Genomic DNA, 7,324 nt, shown 5'->3' on the forward strand with positions numbered 1-7,324 from the left:
CAGCACTGCAGGAAAATGGGGCCAAGTATTTTCTTCTCTGAGTCTACTACTGAACGTGGCCCAAGGAGGGAAGAGTTGTGAGGACACCATGACAGCTCTTCTGAGGAGTTCTGCAGCAAAGAAAATTCATGACAGGGAGTAGTCACCAGAGAGATAGCATTTTGTCTGCCTGCCAGCAGGAGCAACCTAATAACATGCTAAACAAAATATGTAGAAGACAGTGGAACATCGTGATCTGTAGATACAACCCACGAAGCAGAGCGTGAGGGCTTAGGTACGGGTAGATGTGGGGTGGGGATGTTACGGAAGCTCCTTCTGCTTTTTTGGTGAATAGGTTGAAGATGGTGAGAAATACAGAGTGAACACATCTAGGAGGATGGGGAAATGAGATTTGATTGGTCCACAAAGACTGACCCTGAGGGGTTTACCATGAGCATAACATGTGATTGGTCACTGTGTGCTGTCAAAATTTCCTCCAGAAATATCGAGATGGACAGAAAATTACTAGTGTAAGGAACATGTCAAAGGTGGGGCTGGGGGTGTCAAAAGATTGATGTGAGTTGGAATAGGATTTTGGTTGGTGATCTCAAGAACAAAGAGTTAAGGTTATGGAGGCTTTACATGTTCAATGGGCATCACAAAGTCTAGGATACAAAAGCGTGTGAGAGGCTGGAAACAATCCTTGAGGAGTTCAGAGAACTAATTATGTTCAGTTTCTTGGAAGACTTCGTGTCCACACTAAGATTAGCAAGAATTGTAAGTATGTTGGATGTAACAGCAAGGAAGTAAAAGTAGAGGTAAGAGGGAATGCCTGGGGAGTCACGTGACTGCAGATAAGAGACAACGAGAAATAAAGGAGGACGGAAGATTCAGCGTTGAACACTGGGGGTGGGTGGGTCGAATGGAAACATCAGTAAAGTCCTCCACCTGAGGGATGAGTGGAGATGGGGAGGGGCACATGATGCAGCATTTGAGATAGCTGGAAACAGGAAGACTGAAGGAGCCAGGTTTCCTCCAATTGGACAGAGAGAAAGGGATTTCCAGGTAACAGGCTGAACATGCAGGAGACTTTGCATCTCATGGAGCTGGAAGGCCACAGGGAAATGCAGGCTTGCAGAGATTAGTGAAGGGGGAGGGAGAACAGAATGCAAGCATATGGTGCTCAGTGGGGGTTAGAGAACACAGAGGAAGGCTGACCTGGATATCTGGGGCTTCTTTGAGAGCTGACAGAAATAGATACCAATGGAATAATGGCGCAGACGCAGTAGACTGTAGGCAGATGCAACATGGCTGTGGGTGTCAGAGAGGGAAAGACGCATTTCTAGGGCTTCCGGATGACGAAGCCAGAAGGCTCTCACGGGATGCATGTGGTCTCGTGGGATGTATGTGGTCTCGCGGGATGCATGTGGTCTCATGGGACGCATGTGGTCTCGCGGGATGCATGTGGTCTCGCGGGATGCATGTGGTCTAATGCAACAGTTTCTTACTCTCTGTTGGTGAAGGGTGATTTTCTTTTAAGCTTTTATGGCCTCTACTGACTCCTAACGGTGGAGTAAAGAATCCCGGAATCAGCAGATACCTCATAAGCTGTTCTTTCTCTCATCCCCTTCTAACATTGTCCCACCAAGGTGATGACTCTGACAGGAAAGATAATTTTTAAAGAGTTGGAACCCGTAGTGACATCATGGGAGAGCAGCAAAAATTGAGCCCCCCCACAGAAGATTCTGCCTTGTCTATGTTTCCACAATGTAATTATCCAAATAACTCCCTTTTTCTCCCAATGAATACATCCATGTAAAAGGAAGAAATTGGCATGGGAAACTAAATCACCCAAGTTTCTCAAAACCACCTAAAACACAGGTGAAGGGGAGATTAACATATAGACAGTTACAAAAGGAAACTTCAACAAGGAACCATGTAGCAATTATAGGAAATAAATGTGTTCCTTGGGTAACTCCAGGAACCAATGACACCTGTTAGGCTTAGAAGCAGCTATGGTGTTCTGCAGAGAAAGTGCCCATTTGAATCTCAACAGAAAGCCTTCAAAATGAACCTTCACAGAGCACTTCCTCCTCCTCCCACCTCCTAACAGCCTGCTGATATCATTCATTGGCCAAACTCAACTGAAGACCAGAGAGTGCAAGGGCTCATTACTGTGGCCATTAAAACATCTTTCTGGTGCTATCACAGGATAAAGAGAGAAGTGGGGAAGAGAGATCTGGAGAGATGAATAGAGTGTCTACCACAGGAGCCAATGCACGTGAGACACAACAAAACCAGAGAGAAAATGGAGAGTAGTTACTGATGAACCAACAGGAAACAAGAGAGTGTTGTTGGCTGGATGTGAAATGTCTGCATACATTCATGAGTGTGAACACTTAGTCCACAAATTGTAACCTAGTCTTGGGAGGTTGTTGAAAAGTTGAAACACAAAATCTAGCTAGCTATTTTAGGCCACAAAAGACGGGCCTTTGAGGACTGCATCCCAGATTCACTTTCAGGTTAGTCTGTGTTCTTTGCTGCTGCCATGACTTGGTCTACTACCTCACAGTTCTGGCACACATGGAAGCAAGCCCCAGTGCCAGCCTTCCCTATCATGGTAGACTACTCCTTATGACCTGTGATTCATAATAAACCTTTCTTCCCTTGATCTGCTTCTACTGGGTTTTTATTCTGTCACATTGATAAGAAAAGCAACTGGCACTGAGGACATCTGAGTCTCAAGAAGAAGACTGAAGCTGTGCTGATAGATAGCCCTGCCTCTGTTCTGCTTCCCAGCATCCCTAAAATTAGGAATTCTCATGAGACCAAGACTAACAAAAGGAATCCCAAATGGTTAGAACATTTGGGTCCATGTGAAGAGTGTTGGATATCAGAACTTAATGACTCAATGCCTTCCTCCTAAGTTCTAAGACGATGGCTAACCTATTACATTCTCTCTTGTCTAATAATTAAAACGTGGACAATGGGCTGATGATATAGCTCAGAAGAGTATTTACATAGCATGTATGAACCCTGGTTCGGTCCCCAGAGCCACATATCCAGGTGTGTTGCTACATACCTGAAATCCCAGCACTCTGGAATTGTGGATCAGAGGATCAGAGTAGAAAGAAACCTTCAGCTACATGAAAAATTTGAGGCTGGTTTGGAACAAGAAACTGTCCAAAAGGGTGTGTGTGTGTGTGTGTGTGTGTGTGTGTGTGTGTGTGTGTGTGTGAGCTTATTTCTACTACTCCTCTCTAAAATTATGAGTGTCTGCTGTGCCCCTCCTTTCTCCCCAAGCCATTGGCCAACATCCCATGAGGACAAAGGGAACACTGTTTCAGTCAGCCTGTGAGTACAAATAGAAATGACAATGACACTCTGGGGTCAGCTTCAGGGAGACAGATCAACTTTATTTTGGATAATGAAGAGTTATACAGTTTTAGGAGAGGAAGTAGGAATATCCAGGATGGGCATAGGTCACTGGCTGAAGGCTAAGATACTGAGATGCCTCAGTAGCATGGAACGGCATTTCAGGGATCTCTGGTGCTTTGCTGAACGCTTCTTATCGAGAGAAAGGAAGCTGGACCTGTAATCTCACAAAGGCTCCATGATATTCCACAGATAAAAGGTATGGGGGTTTCAAGCTCCCCAGACAATGGCAGAGAAGGACAAGCTCTAGTGGTAAAGGTAATCAATATTTCTGCATCAAACTCAGGGCTTTCAGGTAATGTCAGACTTTGACTTTGGTTAGCAAGGTCTAACACCTACTTCTTAACCTCCACCGTTAAGTCAGATGGTCATAATTCAGACATTCCGAATGCATGTATACACACACACACACACACACACACACACAGTTGCTAAGTTGACTCATTCTCTGACCAAAGTTCTATAAATCATCCCTCCTTTGTGTTCCTAGTGCCTTCCTTTTAGCTTTCATTATCATAATGGCCTCTTAGGTGGACTCTCCCACTATTTCCCAACACACCAATCAATATTCACACTGCTGCCAAGGGATTTCTCTAAATTCATTCTATGGTCTCTTAATCTTCTCTGAAACTCACCAATGTATCATAAGATGCAAAACCCTTAGCATGACATTATAAAAACCTAACCGTATCCCCCAGAGATGTCTTACATTCCAGTCACACTGAACTTTATGCATTTTTCCAACAGAGCAAGATTTTACATAGAAAATCATGTATGATAAAATCAACGAACCCTGTTTGCATTGTGTAAGCCACCACTGATTACAATTCAGTCTGTTGTAGAAATTAAGAGTTTACCAACAAAGAAGGAAGAAAACCAAACCTCCCACAGACAAAGCATGAGAGTATGTGCCTGCCTTGAGCATGTAGCTGCAGGCTGCACCAGCCTCTCTGCCTTTGGACTTCGAGTCTTGGGTTCTGTTTCCCATTGGCATCCATGATCAGTGTAGCAAGCTCTCATGTAAAGTCAGAGCTCAGGGACCAAAGAGCTAGAGGCTGTATGTGCCAAAAAGTTAATACAAAAAAAGAAATGTTTAGTTCAGAATTCTTTTTTTGCTTATAATACAAAACACACTCAGAACAATAGCTTGTGTACTATTTAAATTTTGGCAAAAAGGGAAATGAATTTTATATCAAGATTTTGAAGCCTCTCTGTCACATAAGCTGTTTTTTCATTGAAAAATTACAAGCTGACTTTTGATACTGAGGGGATTCTTGGATGTGCTACCAAGTCCACTCTGCTTCCCTCCGACTGCCTAGTCAGGCAGCTGGTCCTCTGTGACTTAGTACAAACACCATTACTTATGTCTGTCCCCGTGGCATCTGGGGAGAGGTCTTTCTTTAAGCTTGACAGTTAGCATTCATATGCCATCCCCTGTCCCCATTAGAGAAGGAACTGAGAGAAGCCTTTCTTCATCCTTTCTTCATCTTAGGGTCAAGTGACACTTCCTGCAGGATACAATGTGTTTGTTAAAAAAAAAAAACTGAGAGAAAAGCTAGCCCTCACTAGCCGCAGACAGCCTGCCGTGCCTGGTGCTCTCCTGCTGCCACCCTGCAGAAACGCTCCAACTACCCACAGTCCTTCGACAGAAGAAACCAATGTTCCGGGCACTGGCTCTTCATGCCAAAGATGTGAAATTTGGTTCGGATGCTCGAGCCTTATTGCTTCAAGGTGTAGACCGTTTAGCCAATGCTGTAGCTGTTACAATGGGGCCAAAGGGAAGAATAGTGATTATTGAACAGAGTTGGGGAAGTTCCAAAGTAACAAAAGATGAGGTCGCTGTCACAAAGTCAATTGATTTAAAGGATAAATACAAAGATATCAGAGTTAAACGTGTTCAGGATGTTGCCAATAACACAAAGGAAGAGGCTGGGGATGGCACCACCATGCCACTGTTCTGGCACGGTCTATTGCCAAGGAGGGCTTTGAGAAGATCAGCAAAGGAGCTAATCCAGTAGAAGTCCGGAGAGGTGTGATGTTGGCTGTTGATGCTGTAATTGCTGAGCTTAAGAAACAATCTAAACCTGTGACAACCCCTTATGAAATTGCTCAGGTGGCTACAATTTTTGCAGATGGAGACAAAGACATTGGGAACATCATTACTGAGGCAATGAAAAAGGTTGGAAGAAAGGGAATCATCACAGTGAAGGATGGAAAAACCCTGAGTGATAAGCTAGAAATTATTGAAGGCATGAAGTTTGATAGAGGATATATTTCCCCATATTTTATTAACACATCTAAAGGTCAAAAAAATGTGAACTCCAAGTTGCCTATGTTTTATTGAGTGAAAAGAAAATTTCTAGTGTTCAGTCCATTGTACCCGCTCTTGAAATTGCCAATGCTCATTGTAAGTCATTGGTTATAATGACTGAACATGTTGATGGAGAAGCTCTAAGCACACTGGTTTTGAACAGGCTAAAAGTTGGTCTTCAGGTTGTAGCAGTCAAAGCTCTGGGGTTTGGGGACAATAGGAAGAACCAGCTTAAAGATATGGCTATTGCTACTGGTGGTGCGGTGTTTGGAAAAGAGGGGTTGAATCTAAATGTTGAAGATGTTCAAGCTCATGACTTAGGAAAAGTTGGAGAGGTCACTGTCACCAAAGGTGATGCCATGCTTTTGAAAGGAAAAGGTGACAAAGCTCACATTGAAAAACATATTCAAGAAATCACTAGACATCACAACTAGTGAATATGAAGAGGAAAAGCTGAATGAGTGACTTGTTAAACTTTCAGATAAAGTAGCTGTGCTGAAGGTTGGAGGGACAAGTGAATGAGAAGAAAGAGTTACAGATGTTCTCAATGCTACAAGAGCATTGTTCTGGGAGGTGGCTGTGCTCTGCTTCGGTGCATCCCAGCCTTGAATTCATTGAAACCTGCTCATGAAGATAAAATAGGTATAGGAATTATTAAAAGATCACTTAAAATTCCTGCAATGACAATTGCTAAGAACACAGGTGTTGAAGGATCTCTGATAGTTGAGAAAATTCTGCAGAGTTCCTCAGAAGTTGGTTATGGCGCCATGCTTGGAGACTTTGTAAACATGGTGGAAAAGAGAATCACTGATCCAACAAAGGTTATAAGAACAGCTTTACTGGATGCTGCTGGGGTGGCCTCCTTGCTAACTACAGCCGAAGCTATAGTGACAGAAATTCCTAAAGAAAAGAAGGACCCTGAAATGGGTGCAATGGTAGGAATGGGAGGGGCTAAGGGAGGTGGCATGTTCTAACTCCTAGAGTAGTGCTTTGCCCTTATCAATGAACTATGACAGGAAGCTCAAGGCAGGTTCCTCACCGATAACTTCAGAGAAGTCACCTGAAGAAAATGACTGAAGAGAAGAAGGCTGGCTGATCACTGTAACCATCCGTTACTGGTTTCCTTTGACAATATATAATGGTTTGCTGCTGTCATTGTCCATGTCTACAGATAATTTATTTTGTATTTTTTAATAAAGACATTTGTACATTCCTGATGCTGGGTGAAAAAGCCATAACCAGTGTTCTGCTTTCCAGTTCAATCACTGAGGCATCTCCACTGTTCTATCAGCATCAGGACTGCAGCTCTGTGTCACCACGTGAGAAGTTCAGAAGCAGCCTTTCTGTGGAGGGTGGAATGATGGTGTACAAAGTAGAGAAGTACCCAATTATGTGACAACCTTTGTGTAATAAAATTTTGTTCAAAGTTAAAAAAAAAAAAAGAAAAGCTAGATGTAGTAATAGCCCATGTCTATAATACCAGAACTCGACAGGCTGAGGCAGAAGAATTGCCATGGGTTTGAGGCCAGCCTATGCTGCAGAGTGAGACTCTGTCTCAGAAGAAGTGCATAGAGAAGGAGGAGGAAAAAGAGGAAGAGG

General features: G+C 43.4%; 1 pseudogene across 1 annotated transcript; it reads left to right on the forward strand.

Moving 5' to 3' along the window:
• The first annotated feature begins 3,615 nt into the window (after positions 1-3,615).
• On the forward strand, positions 3,616-6,699 carry LOC308427377 (60 kDa heat shock protein, mitochondrial-like; annotated as a pseudogene). Its single transcript has 2 exons — positions 3,616-3,709; positions 5,032-6,699. The product of its transcript is annotated as a 60 kDa heat shock protein, mitochondrial-like (transcript).
• The last annotated feature ends 625 nt before the right edge of the window (positions 6,700-7,324 follow it).

This window comes from Micromys minutus, assembly GCF_963924665.1.
Source record: "Micromys minutus genome assembly, chromosome: 11".
Classification (NCBI taxonomy): domain Eukaryota; kingdom Metazoa; phylum Chordata; class Mammalia; order Rodentia; family Muridae; genus Micromys; species Micromys minutus.